Here is a 24,839-nt window from a genome sequence, read left to right as displayed (position 1 = left end):
TGGACATTCCCACCGCATAGAAAGCAAGACGTGGGTTCCCACCGCTTAACCAACAGACGTGGGTATCCACCGCTTAACCAGCAGACGTGGATTCAAGAGCCCTTAACCAGGAACTCTGCCCCCTGTGATCAGGAGGGGGTTCATGACTAGTTCAACATTGGAAATAGAATGAACATGCCGAGCTAAATTTTCCCTAGCAGACATTCTTTCCTATTTCAAACAATATATCCATCAACCATTCTTTCCTACTTAGACTTTAATATACAATTGAATTGAAATGCCGAGGTTTTCGTCGGATTTCTCCAACATGTTTAGGGGTGTGTTCATTCCTAGCTAATCGTATGCAATGTTACTTAAACAAATTGAATAAAATGTGACCTACCTCTTCCAATTCTTCATCAATGGCCCGTGAGATGGCCGGTGCTTGTTCGTCCATGGGAGCTTTTCCTTTTCTCTATCTCCTTCTCTCACACTTATTGTTCGTGGGACACCCCATTTGGTCCAGTTGGTCGCTCGACAATTCTCCCTCTCGGGCTCGCTTCCCCGCTGCGGGAACCTCCACTTAACAGGCGTTGAGGAGGGGGGGCATTAGCGATGTCGCTAATGCCTCCTTCCTCTTTTTCACATCAAAAAGTTGGGCCCTTGGCCCGTGGGAACTGCCTCGTGCGATTGGGCACGACATGTCATCACTGTCGCCACCAATCCTTCATGCGCGGGCCACTGCGCCGCCTCCGTCCGGCCAAAAACGCCGCCTCTGCCCCACAGGGCCGCGTTCAGCCAACGCAGCGCCGCGAGCGCTTGCCGCCATAGCCCACATCTCACGGAGCTCCAAGCTCCCGTTCCACCTTGTGATACCATTCATGGGACTACTCCTAGCCCATATAGGGCGCGATGTTTGGGTTCTTATTCGCATGTGGGTTCACCCACGGCCACGTGGCAGATGCCCATGAGTCCTCCAAAAACCTCCTTTGAGTACTGTAAAAAACCTCTTAAAAATTTCCCATGGTGTCCCTTTTAACCTGCAATATCCACTTGCTCACCTGCTCAATCCACCAAACCCTGTGGGAAGAACCCCTTCCCGACTCCAGACCACTCGGACCTCGTTCCCCTTTGACCTTAGTGTGCCTTCGAACAGTGTGTGCAAAAAACCCAAAAATAGTATGGCACCCCGCTTTCATTTTTTAACTGCCGACTTTGACTTACAACAACTCCCCGCTCCGAGCTTCGATTCACGTGCCGTCACTTCGTGCTAACTCCACATGGTACATACTATCATCGAGAATGTTGGCGAGGCTGAAACGATGCCAGATGGCACCTTTCCCAATGCAGTCAAGTGGGCTCAGACCCGGCCCCCGAAAATTCTTCTAATGGCCATAACTTGCCATCTGGAGCTCTGATTCGCAATCCGAGAAGACAGGCATGCTCCACAACTCAAGCACTATACATGTATATACTGACATCAGCCCAGGCCACCTGTCCCCAACTGCCCTGTCTGTCGGGGATCTGCTACACACTCTTTCTTTAAACTACAATATCTAGAGAACCGGGGCTCCGTTTGACGAGCCGTCTGGACCATCTTGTAGAGCACGATGAACTCTACATTCTAGAGCTTTGACTTGGCATTTCGGACATCTTCATCTGCCATCCCATCTAGACCATCTCGCAGTACTTTTGGCCTAAAAAACCGCTTTAAGCATACATTCCCGCTATCCTTTGGCTGCTAAGGGCCTTGGCACCTGCCCTTGCCTTCTGCACTACACTCGACTGCACCCTTTGCCTGGCATAGACCACCTGCTAGCTTCGATCAACTTTGGCTGCACCAACGACTTAGATATGCTCAACTCTTTCAGCTTGAGCGTAAGCCTAATAACTACGACTCTTAGCACAAAGTTTATTACGACTTGAAGCTTTGGGACTTATGCTTTTCTCATTTTATGTCTCAACAGCTTGACTTTGACTATGCCAAAGAGTGTTGTTTGCACCCTGGCAACTTGACTTTTTACATTCTTGTGCTTATTACAAACATTTCTTTAGGTAAAAGTAAGCTTGAATCCTCAAAAAGAGGATTACTGAAGTACCAAGTTGGCATAGAAGGTTTCTTTTGCCATACATGTTTTATCATCTTTGAATCAAAAGCTTTGTTGGTTGGGTTCTCCTTCTTTGAACACTCCATTATTTGTTTGATTCTCCAATTGGGCATGTTAATAGGATTCTTTGATGTTGTTGTAGGCCTCTGTGGACTTTCGACATTTGGCTTTTGACTAGGAGCATTGGAAGACTTAGGAATCCAAATCTCTTAATGACCCTTTGTATCTCCTTTGTTGAGCTGTAGGTCTTGTTGAGCTCTTGAGATCTTCATGCAGGTCTGGTGTAGTTGCAGTGGCTTGTGGTTGACAGGTAGCCAAATCTTTGTAAAACCTGTATAGAATCCTTGTCGAAGAGGAAGATTCTTTGAGATCCGTCTTTTTTCTATATCCTCTTGAGAGTTGTGGTTGACTTTAGTATCTTTCGATGTTGTTTTGTTGTATACCTGCTTCTTAGGTATCCTAGGATATTGTCTAAGTTGATACCTTGTGGGCCTTCTTTCTTGGGAGGGTCTTGACTTCATTTTATATGCTCTAACCTGCAGTTTTGGTACCCATATATGTCTTTTGTCTCTATATTACTCCTTTATTTTAAGCTCCATTGTGATGCTATCCATCCCATGTGTTTGTCTTTCTGTGTTGATTTCCCGTTCTTAATCCGAACCGGATCATTGACTTTGACTAAATTTCTTGGAACAAACATTTGCTCGACTTTCCTTTGCTTTCTTGAGTACTTTGGCTGAAATATCTTTGATTTTTGGGTGGCTCCTTAGAGGTTTTAGTTGGGTCAGCAATTGACTTGAAGTTTTGAAAGCCTATCTTGCTTGAAGAAGCTGATCCATGAGGGTTTTTTGATGTAGAGGCATATGATGTCACACCTTCTTTGCTTGTCGATGGATGGTCCATTTTAGCTTTACCTTTGTCTGTAATATTTGTCTTTGATTCTTGTGACTTCTGTAGCTCTGAATCTAGGATTAATGGTACCTATAAATGTTGCTGGCCACCTCTTGGAAAATAGAGTATGCATACCTAGCATTGTTTTGCTATCATGTTTGTATGGAGTGATCTAGAGGATCCTTTGGATGTTCTCTGCAATCATATTGCAGCCTACTACTTTATCCAATAGAGCATTGAATCTGACACTTGCTCCTTTTGTACCGCTGAGAACTATAGCTATTCTTGTTGTTGGTTCTATTGAAGATCTTTTTCCAGCTTTTGCTATGGTCTCATCTTGATCTAACTGTGTCTCTATGGAGGGTGGCTTGAGACTCTGTGTTCCACTATGACTTACATTGATTGATTTAGCTGGCAATGTCTGGATCTTTGGACTTCCTATTGCTTCTTGGTTGTTTGTAACCCCGTTCTTCTTAACTTTTGGATTTGGTGGCATTCGCTGCTCGATAGCTATTGTGGTTGCCCTTTGCTCTGTTTGATTTGCACTTGCTATTGCTTGATTTTCGTTAAGCTCTTTTGAAGTTATGTTCGATGGAGATGATTCATCTTCAATAACATCTACTTTGATATGAGTCTCCATTTTAACTGTGCTTGAGGACTTTGTGTTGTCGTCCGCGAGTGACCAGTCTTGGTCTTTATTTTTGTTGTCTGTGATGAATCCGTCATGTTTAAATTCTATATCTCTGACATCTTTTGAGCCATTGGAATTCCCATTATGATGTCATATGGCATATCCTTTGCTGTGATCATGTGGAATTGGGCTGTAATGTTCTGTTAACTTACTTCAAGGATGGTGGAGATGATTCCCCATCATTCTGATCGTTTGTTTCCAGATATGTCAATGAATTCAGGAGCATCTTCTAGCTATGGTTGGCCACATCTTTTCCAAGTGCGAAAGGACATGAGGTTCTTGTCTAGTTAAGAATCTAGCTTTACTTCGCTTGACAAATTTTCTTTATTTTCACCAACAATGCTGCACTTGATCGTCTCAAGGTTTGTTTTTGTATTGATTGATTCTGTTGTGGCATTGTACTTTGGTTGAGCTTTATCTGCATTTTCTTTGGTTTGACCACCTGCTTCAATCAATGCTGAATCCATTGGCTGTAATATTGCACCTTTTTGCAATTGTTGAGCATTGTCCACCTGCACCTGGGTAAACCTCGATCTTAGTAGATCCACTGTACTTTCTGGAAGAATCTGTCTCTTCTGTGGAGATTTTGGTGGTGACCTTTGTGTAGCCTTCTGAACTTTGGCTTCCATTGATTTTGACTTTTTTCTTACCTGTTCTGGCAGCTTGAGGCTTTGCATCATCTTCAGTTAGTCTTTGAGTTGAGTCTTACCATCCATAGGGGTTTGCACAAGGTCATGATCTTGCTGATATTCGCTACCATGTGCATCTTGATATACATATGTGAGCTTAGTCACATGTAACTGTTTGAACACTATTGAATTTGTCAGATTTTGACTCTGACTTGTGGAGATTAGCTAAAACTTCTGTCCTTGATGATCTTCATATAAGCATTTGTCTGCAGATTTTGAGGGAACCTGGGTCAATTGGAAACTCCAACAACCATATGATCTTTCAATGGTTTCTGCTTTGAAGAGGTCTATTGGTTAGAGACTCTAGGTCTTATAACTACTATTGTGGTTCCTGGTACATAAACAGAGCTTAATGGATTTGCAGCTCTCCCCTTCCTAGGGGGGAGCTGTGATCATTATAGCCTGCTTCATTATAAGAGTTCAAAATTGTTTGGCTCTGATTTATCTCATATTTTGGGACTGTGAAGGTACACTTTGGGTAGCATTATTGATGTTTGTCATCTGTAAACCTTCTGCATATGTTGGGGGCTCCATTATTGCATAGCTCCAATGACCAACAAATTATCAATCCGGAGGGATGAGCTACCCGGCTAGGGCATGGAAACACTCACACGATTAGTGAGCTAATCATGGCAACATGAATGGTAACTCTATGAGGTGAGCTTCTCGGCCTATGGAGGAGCTAAGCCACAATGGTTGGCCATCTCCACATCCACTTCCCTTCACCTCTAATCAACCCAATCACACACACTAATGATTGCAATATACACTCAACAGTAATCCTATCATGCAACACACTAATCACAAGCACACACGCATAGATCTATCGAGCACCACACTCCAATCAAACCTACATGCACACACAAGCAAAAGAGGGCAATCACACAAGATTAGAGAGGGATTAACCACTAATTAGTTACGATCTAGCTAATCAAAGCATCATTAGCAATCATAAGAAGAATGAGAGAGGCATAGTGAAAGAGAATTAAGCATTGATTAGTGTTAATCAAGTCACATGAGCAAGGAGAAGCTCAAGGATCTCAAGATCTCTCACCAAAGAGTGTTCTCAACAAAAGAACACGCCAGTTAGTGTGCCTAGGTTGCAGATTCAGTAAGTGGTGGAGCCCTAAAGGCCTTGGGTACCCGGGCATTGCATATTTTTAGTTAGTGTGTCTAGGTTGCAGATTCAGTAAGTAGTGGAGCCCTAAAGGCTTTGGGCACCCAGACATTGTATATTTTTACCCTAGGTATATAAGGCAGTGTGTAAAAGAAATTAGGGTTCTCAAGCTCATTACAGCTTGGAACTCCCATCGAGCCCGTAACACATTAAAATATTACAATGGCTTGAAATAAATCGAGAATTTACAATACATGACCATTTTAGGAAAATGTGTAACTCCACTCTTTACTGCTTCTTTGTATTCATCCTCGATGTGCATCCGTACGTCTTTGGTCTTTAGCAGCTTCTGTTAACTGACGTTGACTCAGTTAACATTCCCCCCTTTCGGTTTTAGTGCCCGTCCTCGGGCACCGTTGAAAAGTGTCCGTGGAGGCTGTGGAAGGTTTTTGATTGGTTGTTGATGGGCTGATTGTCTTCATTTGTCATTGAGTTTGTTGATGAGGTTCAATTTGTTATAGCATCTTTATTGGTTTGAATATGTCTGATGTGAGAGATGATGTCGCATTTGTCCATTGTAATAGCATAATGATGAGGCTACAGTTTATTTACGAAAAGTATGTACAAGAGAAGTAGAATGATGAGGTTCTAAATTAGTGTCTAATACCTGGATGATCAAAGAAAAAAAACCCAGTGGGAAAAAAGTGCCTTTGGGATACGCGCATTATTGGAGTACTTATTAGCATGAGAAATAATAATAAAGCTCTCATGGGATTATTTGATGATAGATACAGAATTAAAAAGGCAGGAAATATGAGAGGGTAGCATGATGGAACATTGGTTTGCCTGTTGTAGTCCACTCAAGGGGCATGGGTGGAAGCAAAATAGAGTGTCCAATGCATATATCCAAAGATGGGATATTTTATTTATGCATACACAAAAATGTATGGAAAACAATATGCAAGAAATATTTTGAGGGGTTCCTTAGAAAGATGGTGTAGCTATAAAAGCATATGACATGGCTTTGCAACTTGGCACCCCTTTAAAAATGGTTTTCATTGACGAGGATATGTGCTCTCATCTTACTATGCTACGACACTCCACGAATTGTAAGTTAATAGACTTTGACTCTTATGCTCATCGCATCCAGCATGAGCAACAAGACTTTAGATATGCTCAACTCTTCCATCTTGAGCGTAAGCCTAATAACTACGACTCTTAGCACAAAGTTTAATATGACTTGAAGCTTTGGGACTAATGCTTTGCTCATTTATGGCTCAGCAGCCCGACTCTGACTATGCCAAAGAGTGTTTTTTGCACTTTGGCAACTTGACTTCCTACATTCTTGTGCTTACTACAAACATTTCTTCAGGTAAAAGTAAGCTTGAATCCTCAAAAAGAGGGTGAAGGACCAAGTTGGCATTGAAGGTTTCTTTTGCCATACTTGTTTTATAATCTTTGAATCTGCATTCACGTTGGTTGAGTTGTCCTTCCTTGACTGTGAAGACTCCATTATCTGTTTGATTCTCTAATTAGGCCTGCTGATATGAGTCTTTGATGTTGTTATAGGCCTCTGTGGACTGTGGACATTTGGCTTTTGACTAGGAGCATTGGAAGACTTAGGAATCCAAATCTCTTGAGGACCTTTGTAGCTCCTTTGTTGACTTTTCTTTGCTCTAGGTCTTGTTGAGCTCTTGAGATCTTCATGCAGGCCTAGTGTAGTTGCAGTTGGCTTGTGGTTGACTGGTAGCCAAATCTCTGTATAACCTGTGTAGAATGCTTGTCTAAGAGGAAGATTCTTTGAGATCCATCTTTTTTCTATAGCCTCTTGAGTGTTGTGGTTGACTTTAGCATCTTTCTATGTTGTTTTTCTGTATACCTGTTGCTTAGGTATACTAGGATATTGTCGAGATTGATACCTTGTGGGCCCTCTTTCTTGGGAGGGTCTTGATTTCACTTCATGTGCTCTAACCTACAGTTTTGGCACCCATACATGTCTATTACCTCCATAGTACTCCTGTTTCTTTAAGCTCCATTGTGATGCTATCCATCCTATGTGTTTGTCTTTTTGTGTTGATTTCCCATCCATAATCCAAACCGGATCATTGACTTTGACTAAATTGCTCGAAAAAAACACCTGCTTGACTTTCTTTTGCTTTCTTGAGTACTTTGGCTGATACACCTTTGATTTGTTGGGTGTCTCCTTAGAAGTTTCAATTGGGTCAGCAATTGACTTGAAATTTTGAAAGCCTGACTTGCTTGAAGAGACTGATCCATGAGGGTTCTTTGATCTAGAGGCATATGCTGTCACACCTTCTTTGCTAATCGGTGGAAGGTCCATTTTAGCTTTACCTTTGTCTGCAAGATTTGTCTTTGATTCTTGTGACTTTTGCAACTCTGAATCTAGCATTAACGATACCTATAAATGTTGCTGGCTACCACTTGGAGAAGAGAGTATTAGCATTGTATCTTCTTTATAGGACTTGTGTTGATCTAACCACTGATGTCCAAGGATGACATCTGCAAGCATTTCCTTTGAAGGCTTCACCTAAAACTTTACTTGCTCTTCATGATGTTGGATGCTAAGGGTAGCAACCATTTCTTTTTGACTTGTAGCCTTATCCATGATTTCTCTATTATCTGGCTTGCTCTGAGTAATCTCTAGAATGATTTGGATGTTATCTGCAACCATATTGCAATTTGCTTCTTTATCCAGTAGAGCATTGCATCTGACACTTGCTCCTTTTGTACTACTGAGAACTATAGCTATTCTCATTGTTGGCTCTATTGAAGATCTTTGTCTTTCTTTTGCCATGGTCTCATATTGATCTAAGTGTGTCTCTGTGGAGGGTGACTTGAGACTCTGTCTTCCAATTTGACTTACATCGGTTGATTCAGATGGAAATGTCTAGATCTTTGGGCTTCCTATTTCTTCTTGATTTTTTGCAACCTCATTCTTCTTAACTTCTGGCTTTGGTGGCATTGTCTGCTCAATAGCTATCATGGTTGCCCTTTGCTCTATTTGATCTGCACTTGATACTGCCTGATTTGCTTTAAGCTCTTCTATAGTTCTGTTCAATGGAGATGAATAATCTCCAATAAGATTTGCTTTGGTATCAATCTCCATTTTAACTGTGCTTGAGGACGGACTTTGTGATGTCGTCCACGGGTGACCAGTCTTGGTATTCATTCTTTGTTGTCTTTGAAGACTGCATCATGTTTACATTGCGTATCTCTGACATCTTCTTATCCATTGGCATTCCCATGATGATGTCATCTGGCATATCTTTTCCTGGGATCATGTGGAATTGAGCTATGATGATCTGTGAACTTACTTCAACAGTGGTGGAGATGATTCCCCAGCATTTTGCTCGTTTGTCTCCTAATATGCTCACAAATTCAGGAGCATCTTCCAGCTGTGGTGGGCCACATGTTTTCCAAGTGCAAAAAGACACGAGGTTCTTGTTTGGCTGAAAATCTAGCTTTACTTCACTTGACAACTTTTCTTCGTTTTCACCAACAATGTTGCACTTGATCGTCTCAAGAGTGGTTGTGTCTGAATTGACCACTTTTGCTATGGCAGTGTCCTTTGGTTGAGCTCTATCTGCATTTTATTTACTTTGACCACCTGCTTCTGTTGTTGTCAACTCATATGACTGTGATACTACACTTTTTTGCAATTGTTGAGCATTATTCTCCTACATCTGGGTAACCCCTGATCTTAACAGATCCACTGTACTTTCTGGCAGAATCTGTCTCTTCGAAGGAGATTTGGTGGTGACCTTTGTGTAACCTTGTGGACTTTAGCTCCCATTGATTTTGAATTTTTGGTCACCTATTCTAGCAGCTTGAGGCTTTGCATCATCTTTAGATAGTCTTTGACTTTAATCTAACCATCCATATGGGTTTGTACAAGGTCATTATCTTGTTGATATTCGTTACCATGTGCATCTTGATATGCATATGTGAGTTTGGTCACATGTAACTGTTTGAACACTATGGGTTTTGACTCTGACTTGTGGAGATTAGCTGAAACTTTTGTCCTTGATGATCTTCATAGAAGCATTTGTCTGCAAATTTTGATGGAATTTGGGTCAATTGGAAACTTTCAACAACCATATGATCTTTCAAGGGTTTTTGCTTTGAAGGAGTTTGTTGGTTAGAAGCTCTAGGGATTCTAACTAGTGTAGCATTTCCTGGTACATAAGCTTAGCTTGATGGATTTACAGCTCCCCCTTCCTAGGGTGATCACTTTAGCCTGCTTCATTGTAAGAGTTCAAAATTGTTTGGCTCTGGTTTAATCTCACCTTTTGGGATTGTGAAGGCACACTTTGGGTAGCACTATTGACATTTGGCATCTCTGTAAACTTTCTCCATAGTTTCCTATGTATCTCCTTGAAACATGACAAATTATTTCCAAAGTCAAGCTATAGATAGCATTATCTTTGCCCTGATATTGTCTATCCCATGGGTCTCCTATGATATGAGCTTCTGTGGTTTCAGGACCCAAGGCATCATAGATGATAGACTCTCGTCTATATCTAGGACTGTTTTGGTCAAAGTATATGTTCGTTTGGCTACAATGTTGAACCTTGAGTCCTGATGGAGGAGAGTTTGGCTCTGAATAGATTTTTGGGTTCACTTGGGTAATATCCTTCACCTCTAGAGAGGATGGGCTCTAATAGATTCTTTCCTCTGAAATGAACCATCCTTTCTTATCTATCACTGGACGTACTTCTATGAGATGGTATGTGGACTGTTCAAACACTGGTTGATCCTTTTTATTTACAAACCTAACAGTCTTTTCAACATTTTGTGATATATAGACATCTTGACCAAATTCATGCAGGAATTTGTTGTTCAAAGAATCAATTTTAAGCTTTTCAGGTGCCTGTGCATCTTTATGCTGATTTTGAATTTGTAGTGCTTTTAGTGGTGCTTCTAATGGTAATGCAAAATCATCTGATTGCATTAAAAGTGACGAGGGAAATGCACTTACATCGAGATTCACATTTCCAATTTGCTTAGTGTCTTGCTTGGTAGTTGATATGTCCCTGTTGTCTATATTTCTTGGACAATCTTCAGAAAAATATCCACCTTTTCTTCCACAATTTGAGCAATATGCCATGACTGGTGGTATTTCAACTGGCTCTGTCATTTCAAGCTCTACCTGAGGAGCTTCTGTTTCTGTGCTTGCCAAGTTGTCGGCATCTTCTTTTAAAACACTATGCATCAAGTTGTAGACTGCTCCACCTTGACCTTTGTACCGTCTTTGGTTTGGTTCTCCAATTAGACTGGCACCTATTGGTTAATCTGTTGGATCTTTCATTTTTGGTTCTTGACTATAGATCTGACCACTATAATCCATGTACAATGACCCTGATTGCATGTGCACCAACTGTATGTTTCGCTGGCTTGTGTAGATTTTTGGATAAACATTTGGGTTGACTTTTTGAACTTCTATCTGTACTTTGTCTTTGAGCTTGCAATACCTGGCTCCACTGAAGTCTGTGAACATCTGGGAGTTCTCTAAATCTGGCTTCACTCTGATCAATAGGATCTTGGTTCCTGTGCTGCTTTTGCTTCTCATCAAGTATCTATGGCCTTTTGAATCTGCATACAAAACCTTATCCCCATTGTAGCCATATAGCTGTAAAATCTACTCCGTTGCACTTGTGCCGATGTTGTCATTGCTATTGACTTGCTCTGATGTACTTGAACTCACAGCTCGATTTGAGTCCATGTTGATTGGTTTTGTAAAAACTGTCTCCTAGCAGATTTTGGTATCGATTAGCAGAATTTCTGATGCTTGTACTAGCCTAATTTGAAATCACATATGAGTTGTGCTCTTGTTCGTCCAACAAGAAGCTAAATTGCACGCTTGATTTTGACATCTTTAACACTAGTACTGTAATCGGACACTCAAATGTCCTGAGACAATAAGTGTCCTGTTTTTCTAGCAACTTGTCATAATTATTTGGTGAATCTAGAAAAACATTCATAAGTCACGTTCATATCCTAGGTCAACTATGAGGTGAAGAACATAGCCAAATTTTACTTTTGCCAAAATCAATACCAAATTAAGATTATAATGATAAGTTTTAAGATTAAAAAATTATAGAAATTTAGTGTAGTTTTAACAAAATTTTCATAAATTGAATATAACTTCTCATCAAAATAAGATTTTGCATAGATTTCAAGGTGTATGGATAGGAAAAAACTTATTATAGCAAGAAATTGAGCTTCATAATTTAGTTATGGGACTAGAGTTTTTTTATAATCAAAAGATCAAAATCTTGAAAATACTGACAAAGAGGAAAATTTTTGTCTTTCAAGGCCTCTTTCATTTACATGATGAGGTTATGGGACAAAACCTAAGGTGTATAATGTATCTATAGGTCAATACCCATCAACTAAGCATTTTTTCAAGGGTTCAAACTCATAGACATCTTGTAATTTAAGCTCATTTAAAAAAAATTATAGTGCATAATTTCTTGCAAAAAAAACATAGCTATGAAAAACTAATGAAAGTGTGTATATAAATCTCCCAATTGTGTCCATATGAGGTATTTGAATACAAATAAGTGAGATGAATGGAAGAATCCAAAAGTGGACTTTATTGTAAGGCTTATCTTTGATAAATAAAAAATCATAATTACAACATGCACAGTTTTTTGGAAACGTCATAAATCACCAAATGTGGCTTGCATAACCATTAAAAATTATCACCTTATGTAAAGGAGTCATAGATCTAGTATATATACATCATAAGACATTGTAAATTTAAATGAATTAAATGTTTTTTGTGATCGTTAATTGAATTTGTGAACGTTACATATTTGACCCACAAGACTTTCTATATTTAATTCTAGTCACGAAGGAATTTTTTCTCACATGAAAATTGCAAAAATATCAAGCACATATATAAGTAGTTACCATGGATTATTGCATGCACCCTGCTCATTTTTTTCTTAGGCTAGAGTACAAGTTTTAGTGAAACATTGAATGGTGTTTTGCGTAGGTTCTTTTCATGAGTGTAGTTACTATTGAGGTTATGATCAAAAGTGAGGGATTATAAATTCTTTGAGTACTTTGAATAACATTTTATAAGTTTGTAAAAGCATTTATTGAGATGTGTTCTAGATTTCATGTACCATTTTATTTAAATTCGTGAAAAAAGAACACTAAAGTGTTCTTTTTGGTACCAAACTAGTGTTAAAAAATTTCTGCCGCTCACGGCCTCGAGTTTGTCTTTCAACACGCTTTTTTCTGGCTGTTCTGCTTTTTTGAAGTTTACGGTGTGTAATTTTGTCGGCGGTATGTTTTTTGCATTAAGCTTTTCTACCTCTTTTGACGACTTCCTTTTTATTTTTATTCAATTTTTTGTGAAATTTTAAAATTTTAAAATTTATTAATTTTTTTGGTAAATTTTATAAATTTTTTGTGTATTTTAAATTTTTTGTAAATCTTATGAAATTTTTTGAAGGTTTTATGAATTGTTCTGATTTATTGTAATTTTTTCGGGTAATTTATGATTTTTAATGTAATTTTTGTGACTTTTAAGAAATTTTTATATTTTTTGGTAAATTATTAAATCAATTTTTGATTTTTTAATGAATTTTCTTTTATGTTTTTGATTTTTAATAAATTTTTGATGAGACTTTCTATTTTTTGTAAAATTTAAAACCTTTTTTTGATTTTTTATTGGATTTTTGGAATTTTATTTTTTTTGTGATATTTAAAGGTTTTTTGTGATTTTTTTTTTTGTTTAAAAAAAAAACTAATATAGTCGATGAAATGGAAGTGAGAAAAAAATGAAATTGAATTGAAATGAAATGAAATTTAAAGGGAATGAAAACGAAACGAAATGAAATTGAAAAGAAACAAAATGAAATGAATATAATAACAAAGTCAATGACACAAAAACACGCAACCATTGAGGAAAGGGATAAAAAGAGAGGTCTTTTTTTTTCTTTGGGGGGTCTTCTTGTAGCTTAATTAACCAATTGTGTGTATAGGGGTGCGTTCACACATGTGTGTGTGGTGGTTGACGGCGTTCACGTGTACGGAGGAGGGAGACGAGAGAGAGAAAGTTAGAGAGAGAGAGAGAATGACAGCAACCTGACGTGTAGTACGAGACAAGAGAGAGAGAGATACTTGTCGCCACTGACGTGACGTGCTGCAGTTGGTGCCAGGAGGAAGTGACAAGAGAGCGAGAGAGAGCGTCAACACTTTTTGGCGCGGCAACGTGAGTCCGCAAAAAATCAAAAATCATTGTTGAGTTTGCCACGAACACCGATGCCGTATCGGACCGCACACTAAGGCTCACAAAAAATTCCCGTCGATCTTCTAAAAAATCGCTTTTATTAATTTTCGAATGTCCAAAAGTGCCAAAATTAGGTCGAAAATCACCCTAGAACACAAAAAATCATCCAAAAATCCAAAAAATTACCAAAAAAATCCATTTTTTTGGGAAGATTTTAGGCATCTCTAAAATTCATTGGTAATTACAAGCAAACACTTTTGATACGCAAAAGCACACCAAAAATAGCAATTTTTACCAAAAATTTCAAATTCGACAAAATTATTAACCTGACTCCTGAAAATAGCAAATCCCTCAAGATTTGGCGAACAAAAGCCCAAACACGCTCAAAATCAAGCCATAAACACACATTTAAAACAGCTCGTAAAGATCGTAATATTTTAAATTTTTTATAGAATTAAGCAAAAATTAACAAAAGATTGCCAAAAATTACAAAAATTATCTTAAATATACCAATTTTTTTTTTGAAAATTTTCCATACATAGGGGATTAGTGCAACCAAATACAATCACAAAAAGAACATCAATTCAATTGCCAAATAATTTCATCAATAAAATCCAAATCTAGGTAATTAAATCGGTAAAATTAGTGGCAAAATTAGATCAAAATTTGACGCGTTTGGAGTGTGTAAATCCCTGTTTTCAGCTCAAAAACGCAGCAATTAACCATTACACACATCAAATATGCAATAAAAAATGGAATTAATCATGCACATTAAGCACTTTTTAGGCTCACATATACTAGTAAAATTGGTAGTTTTTACCAATCTTTAGGTGCACACAAAAGGGTAAATCTTATCAAAGTTGCAATGTGATTTCACAAATCTCTAGTTGGGTATAACCACAACAAAAATTAATCATCACAATTGAAAAATCATTAAGCACACATTGATTTTTAGGTGCACAAACAAGGGCAAAATAGTGCACATACACCTAAAATTAGACATACACACACTCAATTAGAATGCACACATATTTGATTTTAGTGCACTCACACTTGCAATTGACCATTCAAGCAAGCAATTAGATCAATTAGACACACAATTAGCAACACACATTCACCAATTAGCAATCAAACTTATCAATTTCATACGCCACCAAATCTGGGAAATTTCGGCATTACGACGTCATGAAAGCGAATAATCCAAATTTTTTCAAAGCAACATAGCATCAATATTGCATTGCAATAACATAGCATCAACATTACATTGTATCATGGTGGAGTCTCAACACAATTTTACACATCTTTAGATTCTAGGGAGGTTGAGAATATCACCTTGATTACCTTTCCATTGAAGATCGATTGAACGTTTGAAAGATCCAATCCTTCGTAGCAAATCAGCGTGTAAGTTAGAAAAATTAATCAAATTAACAAGGGGTTAGTGTGAAATTAGAGTGTGTAAACACACAATTGGCAAGATATGATGATAAATTAGGAAACAATGAACACATTGCTTTATGCACACACATCTAAAATCCACAAAACCATAAACACACAAGTGAAATTAGTGAGGAAACATATCCAATTATGTCACAATTACACTAGCGTAGGCCATCATCCCCGACAACGGTGCCAAATGTTGGGGGTTTCATCGTTGCATAGCTCCAATGACCAACAAATTTATCAATCCAGAGGGATGAGCTACCTGGCTAGGGCATGGAAACACTCACACGCTTAGTGAGATAATCATGGCAACACGAATGGTTACTCTATGAGGTGAGCTTCTCGGCCTATGGAGGAGCTAAGCCACAATGGTTGGCCATCTCCACATCCACTTCCCTTCACCTCCAATCAACCCAACTACACACACTAACGATTGCAAGATGCACACATCACTAATCCTATCATGCAACACACTAATCACAAGCACACACACATAGATCTATCGAGCACCACACTCCAATCAAACCTACATGCACACACAAGAAAAAGAGGGCAATCACACAAGATTAGAGAGGGATTAACTACTAATTAGTTATGATCTAGCTAATCAAAGCATCACTAGCAATCATAAGAAGCATGAGAGAGACATAGTGAAAGAGAATTAAGCATTCATTAGTGTTAATCAAGTCACATGAGCAAGGAGAAGCTCAAAGACTCCATAGCCACATACCTCAATAGCTCTCACCAAAGAGTGATCTCAACAAATGAGCTTGAGAACCCTAATTTCTTTTTCACACTGCCTTATATACCTTGGGTAAAAATATGCAATGTTGGGGCACCCAAGGCCTTTAGGGCTCCATCACTTACTGAATCTACAACTTAGGCACACAAATTGACCCGTTCTTTACAGCTTGGAACTCCCATTGAGCCCGTAACACATTAAAATATTACAATGGCTTGAAATAAATAAAAAATTTACAATACGTGACCATTTTGAGAAAATGTGAAAAATGTGTAACTCCAACCTTTACTGCTTCTTTGTATTCATCCTCAATGTGCATATGTATGTCTTTGGTCTTTAGCACCTTTTGTTAACTGAAATTGACTCAGTTAACAACATAGTTTCCTATGTATCTCCTGAAAGATGACAAATTATTCCCCAAGTCAAGCTGTAGATAGCTTTATCTTTGCCCTCATATTGTCTATCCCATGGGTCTCCTATGATATGAGCTTTTGTGGTTTCAGGACCCAAGGCATCACAGATGCTAGACTCTCGTCTATATCTACGACTGTTTTGGTGAAAGTATATGCTCGTATGGTTACAACGTCAAAATCTGATTTTTGATGGAGGAGAGTTTGGCTCTGAACAAATTTCTGGGTTCGCTAGGGTAATATCCTTCAGCTGTAGAGAGGATGGGCTATAATAGATTCTTTCCTCTGAAATGAATCATCCTTTTTTATCTACACTGGACGCACTTCTATGAGTTGGTATGTGGGTCGTTTAGACACTGGTTGATCCTTTTTGTACAGTTTCCTTTTTTAGTCTATAGAGTGTGCATATGAATTATGTGTACTATACAAAGCTAACATAATTCTGTTTGATGTGTCTCTTAGACTCGTGAATGATTGCACACTTGTGGCAATGGATGCAAAATCATTTACAAACCTAACAATCTTTTCACCATTTGGTGATATCTGTACACTTTGATCAAATTCACGCAGGGATTTGTTGCTCAAAGAATCAATTTTAAGCTTTTCAGGTGCCTCTGTATCTTTATGCTTATTTTGAACTTGCAGTGCTTTTACTGGTGCTTCTAACGGTAATGCAAAATCATCTAATTGCATTAAAAGTGACGAGTTAAATGCACTTACATCAAGATTCACATTTTCAATTTGCTATGTGCCTTGCTTGGCAGTTGATGTGTCCTTGTTGTCTGGATTTCTTGGAAAATCTTCAAAAAAATATCCACCTTTTCGTCCACAATGTGACCAATACGCCATGACTGGTGGTATTTGATTTGGTTATGTCGTGTCAAGCTCTTGATGATAAGTTTCTGCTTCTATGCTTGCCAAGTTGTCGGCATTTTCTTTTAAAACACTGAGCATCAAGCTATAGATTGCTCCGTCTTGACTTTGTACCGTCTTTGGCTTGTTTCTCAAATTAGACTGGCTTGTATCGGTTGATTTGTTGGATCTTGCAATTTTGGCTCTCGACTTTAGATTTGACCACCGTAATCCATGTACAATGATCCTGATTGCATATGCACGAACTGTATGTTTTGCTGACGTGGAGATTTTTGGATAACCACTTGGATTCATCTTTTTCACTTCTATCTGCACCTTGCCTTTGAGCTTGCAATACCTGGCTCCACTGAAGTCTGTGAACATCTGAGAGTTTGATGAATCTTGGTTTACTCCGATCCATAAGATTGTGGCTCTTGTGCTGCTTTTGCTACTCATAAGATATCTTTGGCCTTCTGAATCTGTATATAAGACTTTATCTCCATTGTAGCCATATAGTTGTAGAATCTTCCCTGTTGCAATTGTACATGTATTGCCATCACTACTACTAGCTTGCTTTGTTGTACTTGAACTCTCGGCTCGACTTGAGTCCATGTTGGCTTAATCTACAAAAACTGCCTCCTAGTAGATTCTACTATTGAGATTAGCAGAATTTATGTTGCCCGTACTAGCCTAATCTACAATCATATGTGAGTTGTGTCCCAATTCGTTCGATTAGAAGCTCAATTTGAAAGGCAATTGCTTACACTTGCCCCTTTCTGGTTTGCACAATGACTTCTAGTCCCTGGTGTTCTTTGTCTGAACTGTGGAAACACTGTCCAAAATTGGGCTAAAACAGTGATGTTCTTGGCCAAAAAGACTAAGTCCAGTTCCCTAGGATTTTCCAAAATCTAGCTCAAAATTCTAAGCTTCGATGAGTTTTACAACTCTGATTTGTCGATTTTCGGCTTGATTTTGACAAATTTTGAATTTTTTTTCTACCACTCACGATCTTGAGTTGGCTGTATTCTTGCTTTTTCCGACTATTCTTTTGTTGATGTGGTTTTTCCACTGTTTGCTCGGCCCGTTTCTTTCCTGGCTGCTCTTCTTGACTTCTGCTCGCTTTGCGTTGCACTTCACTGGCCTTGCTTTTTGGCTTTTGATTTTTGTTTGTTTTTTGTCTCTCTATTCTTTTTCTTTTTCGACTCCTCTCTTTTTTTTTAATTGTTTTTTTGAAATTTTGAAATTTCTAATTTTTTTGGGATTTTTGTGATTTTTAATAATTTTTTTGGAAAAGTTTTAATTTTTAAGAAAATTTTCTATGAATTTTGTAAATTTAATGGAATTTTTTGAAGCTTTTATGAATATATATATATTTTTGATCAATTTATGATTTCTTATGGAACTTTTTGAGTTTTAATGAATTTTCTACAATTTTGTGACTTATTTGTGAATTTTTTTGATTTTTTATGGGGGTTTATGTATTTTTTCTATTTTTCATGTTGTTTTTTTAAAAAATATTTTTTTGTGTGTTTATTTTATTTTAATGAATTTTAAGACCTCTTTTTTTATTTTTAATATTTTTTTGGTTTTTTATTGTTTTTAAAAACCTTTTTGATTTTTAATCGGGTTTTTGTGATTTTTTATTTATTTTTGTTTTTATTTATTTAATTTTTTTGTATTTTATTTTTTTAAAATTTGTAATAAAATAAAATAATGCAATTTCAATTATAATAATAATAAAAATAAAATATGACCTGCTTACCAGGCTGGCGATGTTGACAATGCTGAAGGTGAGGTCGATCGTTCAGCAGCGCGAATGTGGTGGGCGTGTATGGCGTTGACTTGCGGGTGGCAGCAACGTGCCAATTGCTGTGTTGACAACACTAACCAGGGGGTGACAACAACGCACAATACGGGGCTCAACAGACGAGAGAGGATGACAGCGAGTAACAATAGAGCGTGGCCTGGCGCACAACAGAGAAAAGAGAGTGGGTATGGCCCACGGGGTGTGTGTGTGCGTGTTAATAGGACAAGGAGAGAGAAAGAGGGTGGGGAGGAGAGAGACAGTTAATTATCGTAAGTAGGGAGGAGAGAGTGAGAGAGAGAGAGTTAGAGAGAGAGAGGGTGGGGACGGGGGAGAGCGTAAATAATCGGAGAGAACCCGCTAACAATATGATAGAGGATACGCCACGACGAATGTCTACAACATAGCTTTTTCCACTAACATAATGTCAATATGCAAGGAAGCGACTCGGGATGGGGCATGGACTTAATGAGAATGTCAATCTCATCAAAGTGAACTCAGAGGGCTACTCATACTACGACAAAAGCAAATCAACCACGTCCTAGTCAGAAAATCAGTATATGTCTAATCTCACCGCTGGGAGAGAAAGTAAGAGAGAGAGAGTGATAATAATGGTGCTTTTGGGAGGGGAGGATTTTTATTTTTTTATTTTTGGTAAAATTGAACCTTAGCACCGCAAGGAATCGTTCCCACCGCGAGCCCCGCAACATTTGGTTTTCTCCGTCGAAAATAAAAAATCACCCTCGAGATTGCCATGTACGTCAATGGACCGCACGCCAAGGTTTGGAAAATCCGGTGGTCCGCACTGAAGCTCAAAATTTACTTTTTTTTTTTTAAATAATGATTTTGGAGCGTCCAAAAATGCCAAAATTAGGTCGAAAATCACCCGAGAGCACAAAAATTATTTGAAAATCCCAAAAACTACCAAAAAATTCCCACAAAATTCTATAAATCTTTAAAAATCATTGGCAATGACAATCAAAGAATTTTGACATGCATAAGCACACAAAAAATAACATCTTTTACCAAAAAAGCCAAATACGACAAAATCATCAACCCGATCTCCGAAAATAACGAAACGCCGAAAATTTGACGAACAAAAGTCCAAATGCGCTCAAAATCAAGCCGTAAACATGCAAACAAAACAACTCATAAAGATCACATGATATCAAATTTTTACGGAATCAAGCAAAAATTAATGCAAAAATTAGCAAAAAATTATCAAAAAATTTCAAAAATTATCCAAAAAAGACTTTTTTTTTTCTCTGAAAATTCTCCACACAGGGGATTAGTGCAGCCAAGTTAAATCACAATAATCACATCAATTCAATTTCCAGATAATTTGATCAATAAAATCCAAAGTAGGCAATTACATCGGTAAAATTAGGTCAATATTTGATGCATTTGGAGCTAAAAAACGCAGCAATTAACCATTACACACATCAAATATGCAATCAAAAATTGAATTAATCATTCACATTAAGCACTTTTTAAGCATGCGCGCGCGCACACACACACACACACACACACACACACGAATAATTGGCAGTTTTTACCAATCTTTAGGTGCGCACACAAAATGGTTAATCTTGTCGAAATTGCAATGCGAATTCACAAATCTCTAGTTGGGCATGACCACAACACATATCAATCATCACAATTGAAAAATTATTAAGCACACATTGATTTTTAGATGCACACACAAGGGTAAAATAGTGTACACACACCTAAAATTAGACATACACACACTCAATTAGAATGCACACACACTTGATTTTAGTGCACATACACTTGCAATTGACCATTCAAGCATGCAATTAGATCAATTAGGCACACAATTAGCAACTTGTCAATTTCATACGCCACCAAATCGAGAAAATTTGGCATTATGGCAGCATGAAAACGAACAATTCAAAAAATTTCAAACCATAACATAGCATCAACATTGCATTGTAACTAACATAGCATCAAGATGGCATTAGCATCAACATGGCATTGACATTGCATCATCATGGAATCTCTACACATGTTTAGATTCTAGGGAGGTTGAGAATACCACCTTGATTACCATCCTATTGAAGATCGAGTGACGGTTGAAAGCTCCAATCCTTAGTAGCAAATTAATGTGTTAGTGTGAAATTAGCAAGGGGTTAGTGTGAAATTAGCAAGGGGTTAGTGTGAAATTAGAGCGTGTAAACACACAATTGACAAGATACGGTGACAAATTAAAGCATAATGAACACATTGCTTCATGCACACATCCAAAATCCACAAAACCATAAACACACAAATGAAATTAGAAGTGAAATTAGTGAGGAAACACATCCGATTATGCCACAATTACACTAGCGTAGGTCATCGCTCCCGACAACGGAACAATTTACCAACTTTTCAAAAGACCTAAACAATTGGAATTAAGTGTCATAAAAAATTCATCAATATCTTGTGACACTCAAGAAATGAGTCCATTGAACTTTGAACATTCCCGTGGAAACCATGAACGGAGTTTGCAAGGTAGCAATGATTCCACTGTCGTGTAGCTCTGCTCCCATGCTAAGAAAGATACCCGGAAGATGCACATTGAGCTTACTTGAAGCTTAACTGATCGATGATCAATGTTCAGGGCTTGCTAGCAAGTTAATTTTATGGTTAATGTATGCCATATGCGGACTTAAAGGGCCAACAGATGCCTTGATGATGCTAAAAAGGAGTATGCTTGAAGTGATTACAGATGGGAAATTATGGTCTTGAACTGTAGTGTTTGAAGTGCTCTACCGGCCTGTCTTTACGGCTCATCAATTGGAGCTACGTTGAAAAAGTTATGGCAGATTAAAGTTTGAGTCAATTGCAGATCCGTACCGGATTAGGCACCTGCAGCAACTGAGAGGACAGAAATGAAATGAATGCATGGGCCTAAAGTTCTCACTTTGTGGAGTGCGTCGGTCCTTTTAGGTCAGCAATCCGAGTTTCGGTTGCCAAGATTTTGGCAGCTAAAGATTCACCGGGGGTCGGTTCCGTACTAGTCTGGTCCACTTGGTTAGTGTGCCATCTGGGAAATTAATCTTCAATTAGGGAATGCAAGAAACTGATGCCACACTTGGCAATGCTTGAGTTAAGTTGCATGCCAGACGGCTAATGGACACACATGCTTTGGAATTTAAATATGCTAAATGTGGTGCCCGTATGGAAGCACATAAGGTTTTTGAAGAGCTTCGTGTCTGGAATGTCGTCTCTTGGAATGCAAATGATTGTGAGGAATGCCCAACACGGCTATGGTAAGGAGCTCTGGGCTAATTTCACCAAGTGCAAAGGAGATGCCTTCCGGCGAATGCAATCACTTATACTTGCATCTTGAAGGCATGTGGCACTATTCAAGAACTTTTAAAGGGCATCAAAATTCGTGATGATATTGTTAGTCAAGGATTGTTGGAGAAACAAGTTGTGCTTGGAAATGCTTTGGCCGATATGCATGTCAAATATGGTGCCCTTATAAATTTGGTTGGCTGCCCGCCCATGATCTCAAGGGTGTGGCCGTCCAAGGGCGGCCAAAGCATGAACAAAGAGGGCGACCCTAAACTAAGTGGGTGAGAATCAAAGGGAAGAGAAGGATGGGCGATGGGCGTGAGCAGCGAGCAAGGGATTGAGTAGGGAAAGGCCGCTCATGGCGGGTGCTACACAGCTCGGATGGGACGACCATGAGATGAAAAATTCTCAAGAGGTAGAGGCACTCTGATTCAGAGCCACCATCGATGAGTTTTGCAGACCCGACACCGATTCCCTTCCACATCATCACCCCTATTCCCACAACGACGGTGCCATTGTTGTGAAAATAGAGGAAATGGGGGAAGATATTAATAGAAGGAGTTTTGGAGCATGCAAAGGGGAAATAAACGTGAAGAGAGGGAGGAGTAGGTGGTGAAGCGAGAGAGCAAGGAGGGGAGCTCTCGGGCAAGAGCAAGAGGAAGCTAGGATTTCTCTCTCTCGTTCTCAGGCAAGCAAAAGGATCATATTATCTCTCTTGTTCTCCAACTGATGCAAGAGGAGGAAGAAGGGGACTCAACTCATGACGCTTGAGCAAGGAAGAAGGAGACTTGATCTCTCTCGTGCTTAAGCAAGGAAGAAGGGGAGAATCTCTCTCTCTCTCTCTCTCTCTCTCTCTCTCTCTCTCTCTTTCTCTCTCTCTCTCTCTCTCGGGACTTTGAAGCAAGAGAAGGGTATTGTGGGGAGATTGAGGAGAAAAAAGGGAACTCAACGAGCTGTGGCATAGGCAAGACATGCAATCTCTCTCTCTCTCTCTCTCTCTCTCTCTCTCTCTCTCTCTCTCTCATGCTTGAGCTAGGAAAGAAGAATTGAAGAAGTAATTGAACACACGGAGCTCTCATGCTTGAAGAAGGAAAGCAGGAAGCCGTTCTTTCTCTCGTTCTCAAAATTAAGCAGGGAAATCTCTTTATCTCGATCTCTCTTTCGGACCTAAGCAAAGAACAAGTTGAAGGAAGCTCGGCAAGCTAGGGCTCAAGCAAAGTTAAGCAAGGCTGAATCTGGAAGCCCATCACAGGCAAAATTTTGATCATCGATGCCAATTTAGGTTTAATTAATCTTTTGATGAATGACGGAGCCGTTAATGGCCTGGAGGAAGCTGTAAGGGGAGTTTAAACTCTTAAACCATCATTTGATTAATTAGCAGGTGTTGTTAACGACACTGCTTCAATAATTATGCGTCAATTTGTCGATGTTATCAGTTTTCAAGCGGTTTTTGTGCATCGTCAGTATTACTAAGTAAATTATAACTAGCATATTGTGCGGTGCGGCAATTCTTGGCTCTCAATTTTTCCGCAGCCAGTAGCCCGACGCTGACGTGGCTCAAGTTTCAAACCCATATCCTTTGACAACGTGGTGAACTCAACGCAAAACCGAGCCGGGGTGGGAGAATAGTTGAAGCCTATGTCTACACTGCAAGAGGCAGCCATGCAACAAATGATGCAGTAGTTTGCAGCGTATATGCAACAACAACATGCTACCCAACAACAACAACATAATCTGTAAGAGTGGATTATTAATGCGTGGCAAAATGTTACAGATAAGTTGCAGCGGTTTGAAGGCCGAGATATTTCAAAATTTTGCAATCTTTATGAGCACTCTATGGAAGATAATGGAATTGAAGACCAGGACTCAGTGGAATTGAAGACCAGGACTCAGTGGAATGATTTCATCTAATTGCAGTGCTTGAACTTAGGGCCCGGATTAAAGAATTTCAGGTAGCTCAAGGACCAAATTAGCAGGACTTCAAGAAGGCACTGCAAGAAGAATATTTTCTCAAAGATTCTGAGAGGGTGACCAGACAAAGCTTCGTGAAATGGGTGCAGAAAAAGAATAAGGACTTGTTTGCACGACAACTGTTTTGGGAATTTGAAAAGAAATTTGACCATCTATCCACAGCGGAGCAACGTTCAATGAAGGACCAAAAGGTGGAATTGTTTATTCAAGCTACTGATCAACGACTTCAAAAAGGTTTGGTACAATTGCTAGAGGATCCGACAAGTGAATTAGGATTAACGTCTGATTGGAAGATAGTCACTGAAGCGGTAAACATGATAGCGAAACGGCAGAAGAGAGTTGATAAGCTGATTGTGGTAGATGTCATGGATGTTGTGGAAGAAGAAACTAAGGAGAAGCCATCCTCTACAGTACCCAAGGTGGAGGGGCCTATTCTTAACGATCTGGTAAAAGGAAATAAGGAGGAGAGAGTCATTAACTCTCTCATGCTCCACCAAACCTGTGTCTACTGTCATCTTCCCCTTCTGTTTCTCTCCAGCTTCTTCCCTTGCACTGCATAGCACCCACAATTGGTAT

At 38.9% G+C, this 24,839-nt stretch overlaps 1 pseudogene; it reads left to right on the top strand.

Annotated features, from left to right (window-relative positions):
- Positions 1 to 24,839, top strand: part of LOC147419132 (uncharacterized) — a 51,770-nt pseudogene that overhangs the window by 19,822 nt on the left and 7,109 nt on the right.

Source organism: Adiantum capillus-veneris, chromosome 29, assembly GCF_014529385.1.
Source record: "Adiantum capillus-veneris isolate H3 chromosome 29, ASM1452938v2, whole genome shotgun sequence".
NCBI classification, from domain to species: Eukaryota; Viridiplantae; Streptophyta; class Polypodiopsida; order Polypodiales; family Pteridaceae; genus Adiantum; species Adiantum capillus-veneris.
Note: the sequence above shows the minus strand (reverse complement) of the source record. Positions and strands in the feature narration are given on the sequence as shown.